General features: G+C 47.3%; 1 protein-coding gene across 1 annotated transcript in view; it reads left to right on the top strand.

Annotated features, from left to right (window-relative positions):
• Positions 1-21,154, top strand: part of LOC147736694 (lectin-like) — a 137,601-nt gene that overhangs the window by 95,548 nt on the left and 20,899 nt on the right. The window lies entirely within an intron of this gene.

Genomic DNA, 21,154 nt, shown 5'->3' with positions numbered 1-21,154 from the left:
AGGCCCTATCATCAGGATGTCCTCCAAAAATTGCAACCCCACCTCGTGATATGCGGTGGTATTCAAAACAGAAGAAGCAAGCGCATTAAAAAACTGGCAACACTGTTTGTGTAGCCCCAAAGACCAGCCCCATATATAGCAGTACTTACTCCTTTAGTTTGTAAATGGTTACCATATCCTTGATCGGTCAATTGCCCAATTTGGCTGCAAATTTAAAGATCCTTCGGTTGGCCCTACTAATTTTAGGTCTTGTATTTACAATATGTTGGGACCATGTACCATTATCTGAAAATAGTCTATCGAGGTAGGAAAATGAGTTTACTGTAGAGCTTGGGGTACCATCTATAAAAAAGATATTATGGGGCTTCTTTTTGGGCCCACATATCATGGTAAAAAAATTTGATTTATTAATTACCATCCCCCGCTGTTTCATAAAACTTGAGAAACCACCCACTAGTGTTTGGAGGCCTACTGGGGTCGGTGCTAATAGTACTGCGTCGTCTGCATATAATAATACAGGTATCGGACGACCAGCCACCCCGGGTGCATCAGCTCGAATTTTTTGTGAATAGATATCAACCTCATTAATGAAAAGGGAGAATAAAATTGGAGCTAACACGCATCCTTATCCTATACCCCCTCCCACTTCAAATTTAGATATACATTCAGCCCGAGGGCCAAAGCGGACCATACCAGTTAATTTTTCATATAGTGATACCAGCATGGGGGACACCCAGGCCGGTGAAGGTCTGCCATAGTAAGTTGTGGGCAACTAAATCAAAAGCACTACTCAAATCGGCAAAGCATAAATAAAGGGAGCCCGTCTTTGCCTTTGTGTATTTGCCGATGAATAGCTCCAAGTTAAGGCATTGTTCAATTGTCCCCAAACATTTCCTAAACCCATACTGCACAGGCGTTAAAATATGATACTCCCCCTCCCATTCCTCCAGCCTTTTAAGTAGAATCCTACTCATGACTTTTAAAGAAGTATCCAAGTGGAAATTTGGGCTATAGCTTTTTGGGTCGGTTTTGTCCAACTTTTTGTATATCGGGAAAATAATAGACTCGCCTCATGTTTGTGGTACATCTTCCATTGGTGCTGAATTGAACACTTTAGTTAAAATTGGTCTCCGTAGTTCTGGTTCAGATTTATAGACATCAACTGGGACTCCATTAGGACCTGGTGCCCGCCCCCCAGCATTCTCCAGAATTGCCTGGAGAACCTCTGCACATGTGATGTCTAGGATGCACAGCCTCTCCACGTGGGGTTCTTGATCTAATCCCCCTACTGTCTCCTCATTGGTGTTAAAAATTCCAGAGGAATGTGACACCCAATTTTCTGCTGGGATAAATAAACAAAACTCTCGTATATTTCCAATTTTTAGAAATCATCTGGGTGTGCGCCTCTCCGTTATTGCTCCTGTCAATTCTACTTTGGTGTGCGCATCTCCGTAAACGCACAAACAAAAGCAAATAGTAATCACTTGGGTGTGCGCGTCACCATCAATGGGCTAGTTAAATTGGATGCATGCTACATGCTTTCTTCTCATAAACACCTGGAAGCATTCCAAAATGGCCACCATGTTGTCGATGCTTGGCGTGATGAAACCAATCCCAAGAAGCTTTCGGTGAAATGCACTCACACCGTTGTCACCCAACAACTCCTCCACAATATATTTTCATGCCCAGGTTTGCTGCGGCTTCTTTTGAAAATGTAGAAATGTCTTCCTGCTGCACCCGCACAGTAAATCAGGTTTAGCTGCTACCATGGATGCGCGCACATCTTGGAAACAATTTTCTTCTTCATCCGGCAACCAAAACAGGTTACAATGACGATCTCTATTTACATGCGCTGCAGAATGCAACCAATGTAGAAAGAGGGAAAAAACAAGGAGAATTGAAGAAATTTCTCCTTGTTAGGTCTCACCTGGAGAGCTGGAGCATTTTGAAGTATTCCCAGGTCTACCACTCATGGTAAAGGTGAAAATGTGCAAAAGCCATGTGTGGAACCATAGGAACACCCCCTCTCCACCCATGGAATGCCTCGCTGGGGCAGAGTAACGCAAGGCAGTGATCAGCGCTACCTTGCATTACTGCAGCTTTATGCAGGGTTTTGCGTTGCCCTTTGCAACCCCATTCCTGGGGCAAGGGCAAAACTAAACCTTGATAAATCTACCCACTGGTCTTCAGTGCAGCCAGAACCACAGCTTTATCTCAAGTGAGCTGGAGGGCACTCACTGCCTACCGAACCTTTTATGCTGCTTTTTTCTAAGCATTTGAAAGTCAATATGTCTAACCAACGAAAGCTGTAAAATTTGTAAATGTTTTGTAGCTGTGATGTACAGTAGCGTGGCTCCTCCTTTTAAACTCCCCTCCCCCAGACTTCACAGAGGCAACACAGAGGGAGTGAGGGAGCACAGAGGGAGGGAGGGAACACAGAGGGAGGGAGGGAGGGAACACAGAGGGAGGGAGGGAACACAGAGGGAGGGAGGGAGGGAACACAGAGGGAGGGAGGGAGGGAACACAGAGGGATGGAGGGAACACAGAGGGAGGGAGGGAGGGAACACAGAGGGAGGGAGGGAGGGAACACAGAGGGAGGGAGGGAACACAGAGGGAGGGAGGGAGGGAGGGAACACAGAGGGAGGGAACACAGAGGGAGGGAGGGAACACAGAGGGAGGGAGGGAGGGAACACAGAGGGAGGGAACACAGAGGGAGTGAGGGAGCACAGAGGGAGGGAGGGAACACAGAGGGAGGGAGGGAACACAGAGGGAGGGAGGGAGGGAACACAGAGGGATGGAGGGAACACAGAGGGAGGGAGGGAGGGAACACAGAGGGAGGGAGGGAGGGAACACAGAGGGAGGGAGGGAACACAGAGGGAGGGAGGGAGGGAACACAGAGGGAGGGAGGGAACACAGAGGGAGTGGGCAAAGCAACATGGAAGAAGGAATGAAGGGCAGGAGGCAACACAGATGAAGGCTACAGGGGGGGAAAGACGGTGGGAGGTCACAGAGAGGGAGGGAGGGAACGAGGCAACAGGGCTGAGGGCAAGCAGATGGACAACAGTGGTGGGAGGGAGAGGCAGGGGCAAGCAGATGAAAAGTGGAGGTAGGAAGGGAGGGGTTGGGGGAAGCAGAGGGACAACGGAGGGTTGACGGCCGGAGAGACTTGGAGGAGGGCACTGAAAGAGGAAAGGTAAACGAGGGAGCCAGCTGAAACAGATACACTCTCTTAGAGTGCTCAAAAAAAAGTGAGCTGTGGAAGGACCTAATTAATGCGTCCATGCTCCAGGGGCGTGGCAAACACACAAAGAGAAAAGAATCCCACTGAAGCTGGCCAATCAGAAAGGAAGCAACACATGAGAATGACAATGAAGCCAACCAATGGGAAGCAATATGAGGCCTCTAAGTCCCCTGCAACGTAACAATAGGTCTCACAAGAGACAGCGTGAACTGCAATGTCCAGCCATTAGCTTTGGGCGCACCATTAATGGCCCGACACCCACTTTGACCCGAAAACCTCTGTCTCTGTCAGCATTGTGTTTACATTGTCAACCTCACAGCGTTAACCACACTCACAATTTCCCTTGCTCTTTTTTTGTAATCATTGTTACTGCCACTTTCGTTCATGCACTTTGCTTCTGCTAACGTTGTTTTTGCCTGAATTTTCGCATCTGTTTATTTAACCCAGTATTATAACTTTCAAGATGTGTCCGTGTAGCTCTTACCTTGACAATGCTGTTGTTTCATGGCGCTGTAAATAGCTTGCGTGTGTAATGCATGCAGATCAGAGGTCCAAGAGGCCGGGATGGGAGGGGCACGACGGCCCCATCTTTTCTGATTAATGAAAACCCGTTCCTCTACTCTTTGTAAAAGACAAGCAGGATGGTAATGGTGATAGTTTAAATGCTTCACCTGCAATATAAGGTACAGAGTCTCCTGTGCTGTAAAATCAAACCTGGGCGCACAGTTAAGGAAACCTTCCTGCCAGGGTGCCTGCTGGCCTGAAATAAATGCAAATGTGCCCAACCAGTTAATTCTGCAAATGTGACGGATGCCAGGAAGCTTTAATTGATCAACTCACTCGAAGCTTTGTGATTCCAAAGATTTTTGTTTTAAGTGTCAGTGCAAAGAGTTAAAATCTGAGCTGTGGAGTGTGGGCTTTTAATGTTAATTGTATTAAAATAGCTCTTACTACCCTGACGAGGTGTTGAAGGGACAGTTATGTAACAAAGTTTCATTACCTACAGTCTGGGGATCAAGCTTCCTTATACTGTGTGTGATGCACTAGTGCTTTCTGTCATAGGCGGGGACCTTGTAGCACTAAAATTACACAAGTCACAATTCTCCACTGCACCAACCATGATTTAATTCTGTGGCTCTCCAGTTACGCGCAGAGCTCTGCAGTGCATTGACTGACAGAGGTTTCATAATGCAGCAGAGCGCATTTTTCATTGAGAAACATCTTTTCTTGTTCATTGGGCCTCGGCCAGCATTCTCTCTGATTGTTATAAATTGACCTGTTTTGTGTGGTGTACCAGAAAAATCCAAATAAAACACACAAGAACGCCAGGAAATGTTTCCGCAGAGGATATTTAATGGCTGAATTCAGCCGCATTATTTCCTTTTCAAAGTGTTGACATCCAGCTGTGTTTTTGTCTCGTGTAAGCTGCAGCCACCGGACATATAAAGGAACTCTTATTCAACGTCGAGACGCCCTGATGACATATTTGTGACATTGAATTGGTGTATTTACCATATCTGACAGTAGAGCAACACTCCTTCTTGGAGAGACATGTTCATGAAAACCGAAGGACTCATGTAAAGTGTTCTTGATGTGCCACTCCTTCACAAATGTGACGGATGTCCAGTCTGCGTTATTACCTCCTTAGTGCACTAGTGGAGTTTACAATTCACATATGTCCACCGAAACGAGTCAAGACAGCTTGTTGTATCAGTCTCTAGTAGGCTCTGATCTGATGTCTTTCTTACCACATGTCCAGCTGCCTCTTCACACTGCTTACTGGAATACTTACTTAATGTCCTATTACTTACCGGTAATCTTCATTACTCTGGGGCCCGTTGTCCTCGTCCCCTTCATTAATTAACCAATGAGAATACCCAAGCAGCAACCGGCCATCATCAAACAACAAACAACCAGGACACAGCAGAACAGCAAAACCCAGCAATTTATTGCAAACAACAGCACAGCACAAAAGAAAAAAAGGGGAATCAGGAACACACAGCCCAAAGAACCCCCAAACCAAAGTTAGTGTCATCCCCCAGAACATTCTGAATACGGTAATGCCTAACAAAGGCATTAGCAGAAACCTCCGCCCAGGAAGCAGCCATCCCCCTAGTAGAACGCCCCTGAACCCCAGCCGGGGGAGGGGAACCAGAAAGGGAATAGGCCAGAACAATAACCTGCTTCAACCAACGCCCAATGGAAGAAGAAGAAGCACGGCCACCCCTGGAGACAGCACCAAAAGAAACAAACAGGGAGTAAGAAAGCCGAAAATCCCGGGTCCGATCCAAATAAACCCGCAAAGCCCGGCAAACATCCAGCAAGGACCAAGGGAGGTCGTCCCCGTCCACTGGAGCCGAAAGCAAAGCAGGGAGGACCAGCTCCTGAGAGCGATGGAATTGGGAGGAAACCTTAGGGACGAAAGAGGAATCCAAACGAAGGACCACCTCGTCAGCAGAAAAGGACAGAAAGGACTCCCGAGCCATCAAGGCACCCAGCTCCCCCAGGCGATGAGCAGAAGTGATAGCCTCCAAAAGAACAACCTTCAGCGTGACAAACTTCATATCCACCTCCTCCAAAGGTTCAAAGGGAGCGGCAACCAGAACCTTCAAAACCAAGGGAAGATCCCAGAGAGGAAAAGAAGGATGCACCACAGGGCGGGAGTTAGAAAAACTACGCAACAGCCGGGAAACCAGACCATCCACATCCGGCAGGTTCCCCCAAGGAGCCCGAAAAGCCCTGATAGCAACCCACTGAGCCCGCAAAGTAGAAACGGACAAACGCTTCTCGAACCCATCCCAAAGGAACTGGAGAACATCCGGCAAAGGACAAACCAAGGGAGACAAAGCCAGGCCAAGACTCCAACGCTCAAAGTTGCCCCAATGCCTACCATAGGATTGAAGGGTAGAAGGCTTCCGAGACTGCTGAATAGCCAAGGCTAAATGCTCCGGGAGACCCCTATGCCTCCACCCCTGCCTCTCAACCACCAAACCGACAGCCGAAGCCACCGGAGGGGCAACATCGGAGATGACCGCAAGGGAGATGGAAGGAAGAGGAAGAACCACGGACCCTGAACAGCCAACAGCATCAGCGTGGGGAACCAAGACCTGCGGTGCCAGAAGGGCACCACCACCACCACCTCCCGATCCTCCCGCAACAGCCGGGACAAAAAGCGAGAGATCAGAACCAGAGGAGGAAAGGCATACAGCAGGCGAGACGGCCTGGGAAGGGACAGAGCATCCACCCCCCAAGACCCCTCCTGAGGAATCCAGGAGAAGAAGCGGGGAAGCTGCGCATTAAGCCGGGAAGCAAAGAGGTCCAGAAAGGGCTGACCAAACCTCTCGCACACCAAACGAAAGGCCACCGGAGTCAATACCAACTCCAAGGAGGCAGGAAAAAAATGACTGAGGGCATCCGCCACCCCATTGTCCACCCCCCAAACATGTACAGCCACCAGGGACAAAAGATGGCACTCCGCCCAGCAAAACAACGGGGACACCACTGCGTTCAGGGACCGAGAACGGATACCGCCCTGGTGATTTAGGTAGGACACCGTCACTGAATTGTCCGACCGAACCAACGGGGAACATCACTTACAACGCATTTATTACAACGCACTACCATTACATCGCAACCATTACAAAGCAAACCATTACAACGCATTGCGCTGGGGGGCGCTCTAGGATAGGGAATATATTTAATTTACTATCCAACACCTTCCCTACTATCCACGGGGACTGGAGTTGGAATAGTAAATTAAATAATTCACTATCCAGCGCTTAAAAGCACTATGCGTTGTAATGGTATGCGGTGTAAAAACCGCGTTGTAACAGCAGGCGTTGTAATAGCCTGCGTTGTAGTGACACCAATCCGAACCAACACATGGCGGCCCACCAGAAGAAGCCGAAACCCCCTGACAGCTCGACACACAGCAGACAACTCCCACCAGTTCGAAGACCGACGACCCTCCAGAAGGGACCAACGACCCTGAAGGCAGTCCGACCCCAAAGTCGCACCCCAGCCCAGAGCGCTGGCATCCGTCGTAAGCACCACCGGAGGAGGAGACTGCAGAGGCAAGCCCTTGTCCAGATTGGAAGACAGAGACCACCAACGCAGGGCAGGAAGGATATGCAGAGACACAGGAACCAGAAGGGACAAATACCCCGACAAGGGATCAATCAATCAATCAATCAATCAATGACATTTATAGAGCGCACTACCTACCCGTAGGGTCTCAAGGCGCTTGGGGGGGGGGTGCCGTTACTGCTCGAACAGCCAGGTCTTGAGCTTCTTCCTGAAGGAGAGGTGGTCTTGGGTCAGGCGCAGATCGGCTGGGAGGGAGTTCCAGGTCTTGGCGGCCAGGTAGGAGAAGGACCTGACTCCTGTAGTGGCTCTACGGATGCGTGGGACGGCGGCGAGGGCGTGGCTGGCAGATCGGAGGTGGCGTTTGGGGGCGTAGAAGTTGATTTGGTTGTTGAGGTAGCTCGGGCCTTGATCGTGTAGGGCTTTGTGTGCGTGGGTGAGGAGCCGGAAGGTGATTCTTTTGTTGATGGGGAGCCAGTGCAGGTCTCTCAGGTGTCCGGAGATGTGGCTGTTCCGTGGGATGTCGAGGATGAGCCTGGCTGAGGCGTTCCGGATCCGCTGGAGTCTCTTCTGGATCTTGGCGGTGGTTCCGGCGTAGAGTGCGTTGCCGTAGTCCAGTCGGCTGGTGACGAGGGCCTGGGTGACGGTCTTCCTGGTCTCCGTGGGGATCCACCAGAAGATCTTCCGAAGCATGCGCAGGATGTTGAAGCACGACGAGGAGACGGCGTTGACTTGCCTGGTCATGGAGAGGGAGGAGTCCAGGATGAAGCCCAGGTTGCGTGCGTGGTTCGTCGGTTTGGGTGCGGCGCCCAGGGCGGGGGGCCACCAGGAGTCGTCCCAGGCGGAGGGCGAGGAGCCCAGGATGAGGACCTCCGTCTTGTCTGAGTTCAGTTTCAGGCGGCTCGTCGTCATCCATTCGGCTACCTCTTTCATCCCTTCGTGCAGGTTGGCTCTGGCGGCGGCGGGGTCGTTGGTCAGGGAGAGGATCAGCTGGGTGTCGTCGGCGTAGGAGATTATGTTGAGGTTGTGTTGGCGTGCGATGGCCGCGAGGGGGCGCATGTAGACGTTGAAGAGTGTAGGGCTCAGCGAGGATCCTTGAGGGACGCCGCAGATGACTTCGGTGGCCTCTGACTTGTACGGTGGTAGGCGGACTCTCTGTGTTCTTCCGTCGAGAAAGGAGACGATCCATTCCAGGGCCTTCTCCTGGATTCCGACGTTGCTGAGGCGCTGCACTAGGGTGTGGTGGCAGACCGTGTCGAAGGCCGCGGAGAGGTCTAGGAGGATGAGGGCCGCTGTTTCTCCGTTGTCCATCAGGGCTCGGATGTCGTCGGTGGAGGCGATGAGGGCGGTCTCGGTGCTGTGGTTGGCGCGGAATCCGGACTGCGATGGGTCGAGGGATCCATTCGTCTCGAGGAAGGCGGCCAGCTGTTTGTTGACGGTCTACTCGATGACTTTGGCTGGAAACAGGAGTAGAGAGATGGGGCGGTAATTCTTGAGTTCAGTGGGGTCTGCTGTAGGTTTCTTGAGTAGAGCGCTGAGTTCGGCGTGCTTCCAGCTCTCGGGGAAGGTGGCGGTGTCGAATGAGGTGTTGATAATGTCCCGCAGGTGGGGTGCGATGACAGCGGTAGGACCACAGAGGACGAAGATGGAAACGTGCCCACGGAACCGTGAACACAGTGGCGGCCATCAACCCCAGAAGGCGCAACCACAGACGGACCTGAAACGAACTCCCCACAAGAAACCGATGAGCCAGAGAACACAGGGTCACAGCTCGAGCCACTGGCAGGAACACCCGATTCAGATCTGTGCGGAAACGGGCCCCAATGAACTGCAAGTCCTGAGAAGGGGGGAGCCGGCACTTGTGGAGATTCAACAGGAACCCATAGTCCCTCAACGCAGCACACACCACTAGCTGATCCAACAACAACTGCTCCGCTGTGGGGGAATGCAGGGGCCAGTCGTCCAGATACGGGTAAACCATCATCCCCTGGAGATGCAAGAAAGTCACCAAGGGAGCAACCACCTTCGTAAACACCCTGGGAGCCGACCTCAGGCCAAACGGGAGAACAACAAACTGGTAATGGACCCCCAGAAGGAAAAAGCGCAGGAAGGGACTGGAGAGAGGATGGACAGGGACGTGATAATAGGCATCCTGGAGGTCCAGAGTGCACATGTAATGACCCTGCAGAACCAGGGAAAACACCCTCTGAAGAGTCTCCATTTTGAACGGAATCCGCAACACAAATTGGTTCAGGGCCTTGAGATCCAGAACAAGGCGAAACCCTCCAGTCACCTTGGGTACCAGAAAAATGATGGAGTAAAACTCCCGACCCATTTCCCCCGGAGGAACCACCTGAACCGCCCCCTTGTCCAACAGAGACTGAACACCCCGCAACAGTTCCGCACGTCTGGATGGGCAGGACAGCCAAGGAGTCGGACGGACCCCTGAATCCGGAGGCAGGCTGGAGAACTCCACACGGTACCCCAAACGGATCACGTCCAGGACCCATAAGTCTGAACAGGAGGACATCCAGGCCGGAAGAAACAACCGAAGCCGACCACCTACCAAGGATCCGACCTTGGACCCCAGATAGTCAGGAACGAGGCATCGCAGGAGGGGACTTCGCCTTCTTGTCACGACCCCGACCAGGCTGAAAACGACCACGACCCCTGGAAAACTGCTGGTGAGAAGAGGGGCGAAAGAAAGGCTTAGGCTTAGAGAACGCCGGAGCAGCCGAGGGCATCTTGAAAGAGGAGGAATGTTTCTTCTCCTTGAAAAGCCTATGAAGCTTGCCCTCCAACTCAGCACCAAACAACATGGAACCCTGAAAGGGTAACCGCAGCGCAGCCGATTTCTGGGCCGAATCAGTCTTCCTGTCTTTGAGGACCACGTTCCGATGAGCAGCAATGCTAGCTCCCCCTGACAGAGCAGAGGCACGCACCACGTCGAAAGACACGTCAGACAGAAACTCCACCTGACGCTCAATGTGAGCCAGAATGTCAGAACAGTCAGTGGCATTATCCATGGAACCATACAAAGTCTTTAAGTCAGAAAGCAAAGACTGCGCCACATAAGTCCCGTAAATGACAGCACGCAGCGCCAGATGGGAACCAGAATACACTTTACGAAGGGAAGCGTCCACCCTCTTATCAACAGGATCACAGACAACCGCATCCTCAGCCAAAGAGGTGCGCCCCACCAGACTCGCCACAAACGAATCCATAGGAATAGAGTCCGGTAAATCTTTAGCCATATCCTGAAGAGGATACAACTTGGCCATGAAGTGAGGAAGCATGATGCGATCCGAATCCTTCCACTCCCGATCCAAAACCTCCTTCACACAGGGATGAACAGGCATCACCACAGGCGCAGAGTACTGGAACTGTCGAAGCAAGGAACCCCCAGAAGTACCAGGGACAACATCCGCAGAGAACCCCATATTAGCCTTAACATGGCTCAACAAGTCCGGCAACATCTCCTTATCGACATATTTGCCCTTCACAGGATCAGCGTCCAAACCCCCATCCTCCGAGTCCAAAGCAGGAGAAGAAGAAGAAGACGGAGGGGGAGCACACCTGGACCGTGACTTGGATCTGGCCGAGGATCCCTTAGAACCGGGACCCCCCAACTCCAAAAGAGTCTCCTTAATAAGAGCCTTCAATCTGGCATCCCCACCCCTGGAACGATGCCGAGAACGGGCAGCAGAAGGAAGAGAAGATGATGAAGAAGCAGAAGAGGACACCGCAACATGCCTGCTCTTCCTAGCATGCTTCCCCATGTCCAAGGCCAAGAAAACCACAGAGGAAGGACAGAGCAAAGCAGCCCTGCAGCCAAGCCAGCCAGCACCAGGAATCAAGCCAGGGAGCGAGGCACAGAGAACTGCTCGAGTCAGCCTTATACGAGTCAACAGCAACACCACGTCCTAGCCAACGCCAAAAAACGAATGCAGGCAAATGAAAACCCCAGACGCTCTTAAAAGGGGGAAGAAAAACCGCTATGCGGTACTCACCAGCAGGACCGGCAACACCTGCAAACACTGCCGCCGGCCGCCATGGAAAACGCCTGACTTCCTGTCCCCAATCATAGGAAGTCAGGCAGAAACCGGAAGGAAGCGCCCCAGCCGCACCAGAGCCGCCGCAGCACCGCAGACTTCCTTCCAGAGCGCCGCGTCTCCGAAAAGCCCGGCAGAACAGAGACGCGGCACGGACACCACCAGGACCAAAGGACATCCACAGCACAGCCCGAAGTGCCCGCAGGAAACCCCCCCAGCCCGGCAGGAGGAGAGACCCGGGAAACCAGCCAGCACCCGAAGCCCAGCATCAGGTAAGCCCCAGGAGCCCGTCGGCTCCTGAATCCAAACAGAAGAAACTGTCTACAGACAGAAAAAAAGAACAGGAGGCATGCTGGGTACTGTACCCTTAGGTACTCCCTATAGGGAGAGGGAGGGGCGTACCAGCATTCCTACTTTCTTTTTTTCTGTCTGCGAGATAGTACATCTCATTGGTTAATTAATGAAGGGGACGAGGACAGGAGGGACCTGGGGGTAATGGCAGGCACTCATACCACTAAGCCTACGAACTTTGGGGCTTATTAACAAGGGCTTTATCTCCAAAGAAGCAGAGATAAAAATATCGCCCTATAAACAACAGGGTGCTAACAAGCATAATCGCATGTTAGCAAACTTTTTCACTACTCTTTCCTTTGCGTCTCTAATGAGATGCAAAGTGGGCGTTCCAGAGCAAAATAATAGGAGAGATGTCGCAAAGCAGCATTTCTCCTATTATCAAGCTTCACTCTAACCCTGTTAGAGACAACAAAAGCAGCGCTAACCACGGTTAACTCTACTTTTTTACGTCTACTAATATTCAGACTTAGCCATGTAATCCAATGGGAGATGGATCACATGGCTAAGTCCAGCTTGGGCTATCAAAAAGGATATCCCTATCCTTGTAGTTTTATCGCTGCATTACCAGCGATAACCTCCCAAAATGCCACTATTGCTGGATTTTGTATCGCCTAAGCGGTTAGCGTTGTTAATAACGAGATAACCCGGCCATATTAGCCAGCGATAGCAGGCGTCAAGAAAAATGAACGCTGAGTGCCCTTAGCGTTAATTTTCCCTGTTCCTTGTTAATATGTCCCTCAGTTTTCCTTCAAAATATTGTAAAGATGTCTATGCGCCTGCATATGAAGCACAACGGAAGCTAGTCTCCTTCCCTGCTATATAAGCTCCTCTTTTCCCATAAGACATCTTGTGGCATATTTATTATTATGTCATGCAAAGCTTTGCATGAAAGGAAGAGAGCAGAAATGCTCCATATTTATAAAGAAATGAAGCGTGTCTGCCTTCTTGTGCTGGCGCAGTGTGTGCAGCCTAGCACCAAGGCAGGAAATCGTGCACATTAGTGCAAGGGTGCCCGCATTACATGCAGGATACAACACTAAAACAATCGAAAGAGACATATTGCTCTTTCCATGTGTGCCGCAAAATGCAGCACGCATGGAAAAAAGAAGTAATGAAGAGAAATAAATATATTTCTCATCAGTACACATCCGTTGGGTAGGCACACCGTTTTGGCGCAAACCCCACTTTACAAGCCTTTGTAACTATGCGTTTGCACCAGATAAACGTGGGTGCATGCCTGAAATGTCCATGCTCCAACGATATAACAACTACCCAACTTTAAAGTACTATGCGCTGCATTGCATTACTTTGAAATTACTAAAACAAGCAAAGTGACTTTGCATTGCTTAGTAGACGCCAAACATTATTTTTCTTCGGGGCTGCCCAACAAAAGTGGCCCCACCCTGACGCCAAATCATGGTACATCTGGACCCTTGGTTTTTGTCACCAGTTGCCTCTAGCTGTGCTTAGCTAGGTAAGTTGGATGATGTGATATAAATGATAGAATCTCCCTGATGGCTGAATAGGTGCACAGTCAGGAAAATGCATTAACAGTCTTGAGAAGCCTTGTGACAGTGCTTGAGCAGGCATGAGGGGAGACCTCAGTTCCTCTCATGCATGACTGATGCATGCATCCTGTCATAGTGTTTCTATTTACTCCACTCCAGAACCCCTAGCATACTCCTAATCTGCGTTTGACCATGGTGACCAGCAGGTCGGGATCCATATTTGGTTTTCTGATAAGTGCTTTTACCATTGCAAATTTCCAGGGTAGGGGAACTATACCAGAAAGTGATGACCATAATGTTGGTAACAGTACATTGTGTTAAAATCAGACGAGTCATCAAACATTATATTTGTTGAAAATACTGTAGACAATTCTGAATCAGACAGCTTATTATTCACAGTCTCAAAATCCCAATCGTCAGAATATGTAATGGAGGTGATGATATCATTTAAAGAAATTTTGAATACATTTGGTATTTTTAAAAGTTCAGTGTGACAAAATACATCATATGAAATGATATCCCAAACACTATTCCATCAGGAACCGGAACTGTTGTAATGTTCACATAGGACAGGTATTTCTGTGCACAATGAGACGACGTATGAGGTTTCAGCACCAGTTTCACTTTTCATACTGCAGAGTGTTCTGGGAGATAGTGTCCATTCATGAATAAAGTAAAAACAGTCACTAAAGCTATCCAAAACAGTAGGAACAGTATTCCAGTTATTATCCAGAGCTAGAGCCATGGTGAGACTCGTATGTCTTTTTCAGAAAAATTTTGAAATCATGAAGTTCTTTTTTGTGGGAAACTGGAGCTGGCGGTGACTCAGGTTCACTTGGATCCACGGAAAACATGTCAAAATCGTTTAAGTAGCCAGTTGTAGTTCTATCTATCTTTGGTAGCTAAGCAGGTTTTCTTAAACTGGCAGATATCTCCCGTAGAGGCATATTGATATAGATGTCTTTGGTAGACCGAATTGATATCTGTGTTTCATTCGAGTTTTGGTTTCAATTTTAATAAGAATGAGTTCTATTTCATTGTTGGTAACTCCATTATTTCATATTGTAGGCTCTTCGAATGTTATAAGTCTTTCTGTCTGAACTTCATGTATGATAGCAAGAGGAGAGCGGCAGCTACCTAGGAACCCAAGTGGCCTGCTATTCAGGGTAGGCCATATAGTGTGGTTTGATTAGATCAATTGAGATGAATATCTATTATTTCTTGCTGGCTAGAGGCGGAAGGAGTACTGTTCTTGTTCCTTCAACAGCCAGGAGAGGTACTGGCTTTCTGTATGATGGCGCATATTATATTTTTGTCCTCAGTTTTTTCTCAGACCAGATCCCCGACTTTTGGCATCCACGCAAGTCATTCCATGACTGATTTTACTTTCCTAGCGGCGGTGCTTTTTACTTGATTGTTGATTGTTGCCCGGAATTCATTAAGATCCTGTAAAACAGCCAAACGATTATTGATGTCAAATGGTTATTCATCTACCACTTCTCTTTCATAATTGAGATCAGGTACCCACATTCTCTTCCCAAATAGGATTTCATAAGGGGTGACACCTCCTAGGGAGTTTCTAGGCATATCATTCCATGCCATCTGGACCCCATATAGGAGATTGACCCAAGTACCACTCAAATTTAATACCCTTGCTGTTAAAGAATGCTTTAAGTCCCGGTTTTTCCTCTCCACAACCAAATTTCCCTCGGGATGTTACAGAGAAGAGTACAACAATTCAACACTCAAACTTCCCATAGCTTCCTTCTAAGCCCTAGTACTAAACACAGGGCACGGTCTAAATATAATATGCAAACTGTGCATATTTCCCTGTAATGATTCGTAAATCTTTTATAACAGCTCAAGCCTCAGCCGAGCGCTGAGACAAAACCCACAGGAATCTAGAACATAAATCAACTGCCACCAAGATGTACTTGTAAGCTTCATTGGATTATAAGGGGCCCCAGTGGTCCAGATAGACACAGGGGAGAGGTCTGTCTGATATTTATAGAGGTGTTTGTGCCGGATGTGTTGAGGTGGAACCCTTCATCTGTTGACAGATGTCGCACTTAAGAACAAATTATTTTGTTTGTTTTGTTAAACCTGGCCATAAATAGCGCTGTTTAAGTAGAGAAACCTTTGCGGTAACTCCTGCGTGTGCAGATGCCAGGCCCTCATGTGCAGCTAGAATGAAACCTAATCTGCTATCCATGTTTGGCATTACTCTATCCCCCAATCCTGAAATTTGAGTATGTCGTTTTTTTTTTGCATCTAACTTGTAGGAGTTCATGAGTGGAAAGCTCTTTGGTACAGCTGAGCTGTTTTTTTGTGAAGCAATGGCAGATACCATTATGTCTGCGTCTAAACTCGTGCAAGAATGAGTGATTGCAGCTACAGCAGCAGTTCGTACTACCCCTTTTGCTGCTTCATCAGCCAATTGAATTCCCTTCAACGTGAACGCCATCACATTGATGACTCAGCATGTGTATCATGTGATCTCTCTGCAAGTCTATTTTCAACTCCACCACCTGTTCCCAAAGCATTTTGTGCTTTATTGTGCAACCTTGTTCTGAACCCAATAGTGAAGATATTCATTGCAAGAGTGGACACAGTCAAATGAATCTCACACTATAAGTGTGGGGAATTCCTGAACCGTCTGTATTAGTACCAGTATTTGAGTTTTAATTCTGCCTGCTCTGCCGTACAATCTCCCAGAGAGGGCGTCTACCTACTGCTAGGATGGAACTTCCCGTCCTGCATACGTCCTTTTAAAATAACATAAGCTGCGCTGTTTTTGCTGTTTATCACCTATGGCAGACTAAGCCAAAACTTCAGTGTATTCATACTGATCTAGAGCTATGATTGTATTTGGGCGAGGATATTCTTGTTCGTATTGCAGGAATGCTTGTATTTTTAGAGTAGAATCAAATGTGTAGTCTAAATCTGTTGCAGTAAGAGAATTAGCCCACTGTATCCACCTTGGATGTAAAGATTTAGTATTTGGAATGCTTGCCTTTGTAACAGCCTCTAAGGCCAGTACCGGAGATACAACAATTATTCATTTCCTCTGAGCCAGTGCTTCTTCTCTCGCTATAGCAGTCTGTACAGCTGTCAGAATTGTTTCTGAGAAGCAAAGTGCATTTCAGTGTTTGTGTGAATGTGTGATTTGTATGCTATTGGTACTGTTTGGCCTTCTTTGAAGGATAGGCAAGTGTCCCCTAACTGACCGGCTATTACATGGATCACCAGATTTGTTGTATTTACACGTGTGTAGGTGTTTTAAAGCTATCATGTCAGCTTGTAAGGTACATAGGATATCCGTGTGTTCCTGTGTCCAATGTTTTTTTGCGTAATCCAAAATGTATGTTCTGACAAAATGTAAGCGTCCCAATATGTATTGTAAATTTTTATAGTTTGTTGGAGATTGGAGTAGCGCACACCGTTTTAGAAAGTTAGCTGCTAGGCTTTCTCCTTGACTTGACAACTCGTATCCCAAAAATTGCCCAAAAATAGGACATTGAGTTGGGCTATTTTTGATTTTTTTATAGTTGAATTTGTAGCTCTCAGCCCGAACCCTCAAAATTATGTTGCTCACCCTTTTCAAATGATCCTTCAAATTATCACCGTCAGATAAATGGCATCTACGTAGGACAATGCCTATTCATCAAAATTTTTAAGTAACTCTGTCAGCCTCTCTGGACAACCCAAGGCTATACTTCTATCCTTAAAGAATCTGACGGAATTCACTTTGGGAGCCGAGGTCTGAGAATGCTATCAAACATCTGCTCTCAGGCTCTATATTTTTGGCAGAAAAATCCATTTGAGATGTCTAGTGTTGTCATGTATTTTTTCCGCACAATATTATTCATAAATGCACCACTGTGGGTGTTCTATACTGCAAATGTCTTTGTGCATATGTTCAGATGTCTGTAGTCTAAAACTAGATTATATGAATGTTTTGGCGAACAAAGGATTATTCATTGAAGAGGTGCAAATTTCTATTACATCTAGGTATTCAAATTGATCTAAAATCTCCCTGACCTGTTCATTTTGCTTCTTGTTTAATAGGGTCTGTCTCTGTGGAGTTGGAGTAGTTTTTTCCGGAATTACATAGTGAGGTGACTCAGCATCCCACCCTATATGGTTGTGATATAATGCTGGAGCAAGTACTACCTCCAACTCCTGTGTGTATGTATGTCTTAAGTATATTAGAACAGGATTGGAAAAGGCCGGTAAAATTACTGTTTCTCCCTTTGGGCACGCCATAACAATTTCAGGTGGACAATCTTTTTCAGCCAAAAGGATTTCATAGCCATAAGTCAGGTTCTCCAAAAAGAGACCTTATATTTTTCTAGGTTTGTCCCCCTCTGTTTTTTGGAAGTCACCCATGACTGTAAAATACTAGTTACATAATCCATCCTCTAGAAGGGAACCTGTAGAGTCTAAAAACGCACCCCTGGGTCCCAGAGGTCTTTACAGGAGGATAGCATTAAATGTGTCATGATCCGAGGTTTGCATGTTAATTGACAGTGCCTCGCATGACCGATTGGATGCTTTAATGAAAATGGGTTTCAAAGAGCCCTACAACTCTCTTAAGAAGTCTATCCTGAGTATGGCAGAAGAAGCTGGGGAGCGTAGCTTTAGCAAGTTCAGGCCCGGAGGCTTCATCCGACCAAGATTCAGTAATAAATGCTAATTTAATGTCATGGTCTTCCATGAACATTGCACATTTCACACTGTGCTTGATGAGGGACCTTGCATTGAGCAAAAGACATTTAAGGGGTGTCTGACTTACTTGTATGGAACTGGTACAAGATGTAGTGCCATGGGAAATGCAAGAATTTACCACAGAGCACGGCAGAACTGAGGCACATTTTGGGCAGCGTTTGGCCAGTACCTCCAAAAAAGCATAGGGAGTAAGCCTTGGTCAACAAGCCCATCCACCCTTTGGGTCCCAGCCCAGAAGCTGCTCTCTGGAGTAGATTTGCCAGTTACACTTGGACCAGGAGGACCGGCCCTGAGCCCGGCTCGAGCGCGGACGGGAACAGACGGGCTTGCCTTTGGTGCACCATTGGGGCACCAGTGGCATGCCCGCTGCGGGCGTCCGCTGCACGGTCGCGTCAGCGTGGTCATTTATAGCCTCTGAGAAAAGCTGCAATGCTAACCGCCCAAGATGGCGGTGCCGAAAGCATGGTGCCCAGTGCGCTCACAATGGAAATTAAGGAAAATTATTCCTCAAAGGTTAAAATCAAAGTGCACAGAACATTAGGATTACTGTTTACCAGCCTGGCGAGTGTTGAACACAGCTTCTTCTCAGGCAATAGTGCTGCGCGGTCACGTCAGGGTGGTCAGTTATAGCCTCAGAGAAAAGTAGGCCTGGGCGGTAAATTCCGTTCGGCTCGTGGAATTTGGGTAATTTCGCGTTCCATGGAGAACTCTAAATTTGCCAAAATTCTGCGCTCCGCAACTTCGCGAAATCTTTTGCTTGTTCGCGTTCTCAAAATGCGTGTTCGGGAGATATTTCCCCCAACAGGCATACAGCAATTGCGAATTGCGTGTTCGCGGAGTTTCTGCATGTTCGCAGAGATTTTTCACTGTTTCACAGAGATTTGCATAACGCAATTGCGCAAATTCCGCCCACCCCTAGAGGAAAGCTGCAATGCTAACCGCCCAATATGGCGGTGTTCTGATTCAACTCACCATTTCAGCCCCAAACAGCGTGCATACAGTACAAGTGCCGAAAGCAAGCTGACCAGTGCGCTCACAATGGAAATTAAATAAAACGATTCCTCAAAGGTTAACAACAAAGTGCACAGAACATTAGGATTAAAAGATGACTGTTTACTAGCCTGGCGAGCATTGAACACAGCTTTGTCTCAGGTGGTAGCGCTGCACGGTCATGTCAGCGCGGTCATTTATAGCCTCAGGGAAAAGCTGCAATGCTAACCGCCCAAGATTGCAGTGTCCTGATTGAACTCCCCGATTCAGCCCCAAACAGCGTGCATACAGCGCAAGCGCCGAAAGCAAGGTGCCCAGTGCGCTCACAATTGAAATGAAAGAAAACTATTCCTCAAAGGTTAAAAACAAATGCACAGAACATTAGGTTTAAAAGATTACTGCTATAACTATGAAGATGACATGTAAATGCTCCTTCAACTGGAATGCCCCAATGACTTTGGAAAGTCACCTATTTTCAATTGTCTCAGAGCCATGGATCAATAAATGACGTGGAGTCCTCTCAAATTGAATACTTTCAAAATGGAAATACTCATGAGTGACAGTTTGGAGAATTATGACGCGCCCTTTGCCCGGCCTGATAATGTGGAAACACTTCTGAAAATATCAACGTAAGTAAGAAACCTCAGTATGACCATGGACTCCAAGCTAGCAATGAATGCCCAAGTGAGCAAACTAGCAACATCAAGCTTTGTTACTATAAAAACTCTGCAACGAATCAACCACATTTGGGATTTTTACAGACGGTCCAGGTGACCATCTCTCTTGTTCTGTCCAAACTCGATTACGCCAATAGCCTCTACCACGTATAACCTTTAACGACTTTGAACAGACTACAATGGATTCAGAACTTGGCTGCCAGACTACTCTTACATATGAAGCTGCAAGACCACTTCTCCCCTCCCTTGAATGCCCTGCATTGGTTACCGGTTGCCAGAACATCCAAATTCAAGATGATTTGTATCACCCTCAAACAGGACCACTCTCCATCAGGAATAAAATCACCAAACACATTAAACAAAGGAACCTCCACTGTAGAGTAGAACCTCACCTCAAAATCACAATGTACAATAAAAAGCCATGGTTGGCACTTCCTTCTCTGTTCAAGAAGTCAAAAGATGTAACCCTTTACCCTCCAACATAGGATCCATGGATTACCACATTATCTTCAGTAAAAAATTAAAGACTTGGCTCTTCTCCACATAACCACCATACACAAGCAGAAAATAAAGCATATACCTCTGTAAAATAAGCAATTATTTGCACTTTAGATATGTGCATATATATGCATATTGCTTTGTATAAATGTGTATAATAATGTTGTTTTTCAAAAATATAGATATTCGTTAGTTATGCTTAGCAAATGTACATATTAATGATAATTACATTATTCCATGATTTTAACATGTATATAAACAACTGCATAAATAAGTAAATCTTTTATCATAACTATTTATCTACAATTGCTTCACTATTGAATTACAAACAAAACAAAAACAAAACAAATACATTACTTTAACCCTTTAACCGTGGCGGAAATTCTGCCACGGTGTGGGCGAAATAAAAGGTGGGCGTGGTTCAGATGGCCCCCTGCCATCGTCCACACACGCCCACCGTGATGTCGGATGGCCAGGGGCCCTCCGAGGCATCGAATGGGTTAAAGTCAAACCACACTTCAAAGCCCGGAACTTATTAAATTCATCTTTGATCTAAGTATAGTGCTTTCCTTAATTATTTATCTATATATTTATTACATTTCTTCTAATTCAGTGTAACTTATGCATCAACATTTTTCTCACCCTATACCTCTCTCAATATATCCTCTACCTCCACTCTCTCATTCATCCCAAACTCCATACCACTACTATGATCCCCAAAATAATGCTTTCTAGATTCATTCCTACTCCACCCCTCCTTGCATTATTTCATACCTCTTTTACTATTCCAATCCCTCAAAACAAGCCTTTCTAAAGCCTTTCCTTTGACTCTTCCCCTCCACATCACTTTTACTCATCTCAAGCCTCCTTCTATTGCTATGAGCACCAAAAAAGAAAAGTCTAAATCCTTACTTAGCTATCCCTCCCCTATCCCTTTCAATCCAAAAACAAACTAATATGTCTACCAATCAAATTATTTGCATATTCCACTATACGAACTCACTAATTCATGAGTTCCGGAGT

Source organism: Lissotriton vulgaris, chromosome 1_2 (assembly GCF_964263255.1).
Source record: "Lissotriton vulgaris chromosome 1_2, aLisVul1.2, whole genome shotgun sequence".
In the NCBI taxonomy this organism is placed as follows: Eukaryota; Metazoa; Chordata; class Amphibia; order Caudata; family Salamandridae; genus Lissotriton; species Lissotriton vulgaris.
The sequence above is the reverse complement of the archived record's forward strand: the minus strand, read 5'-3'. Positions and strand labels throughout refer to the sequence as shown.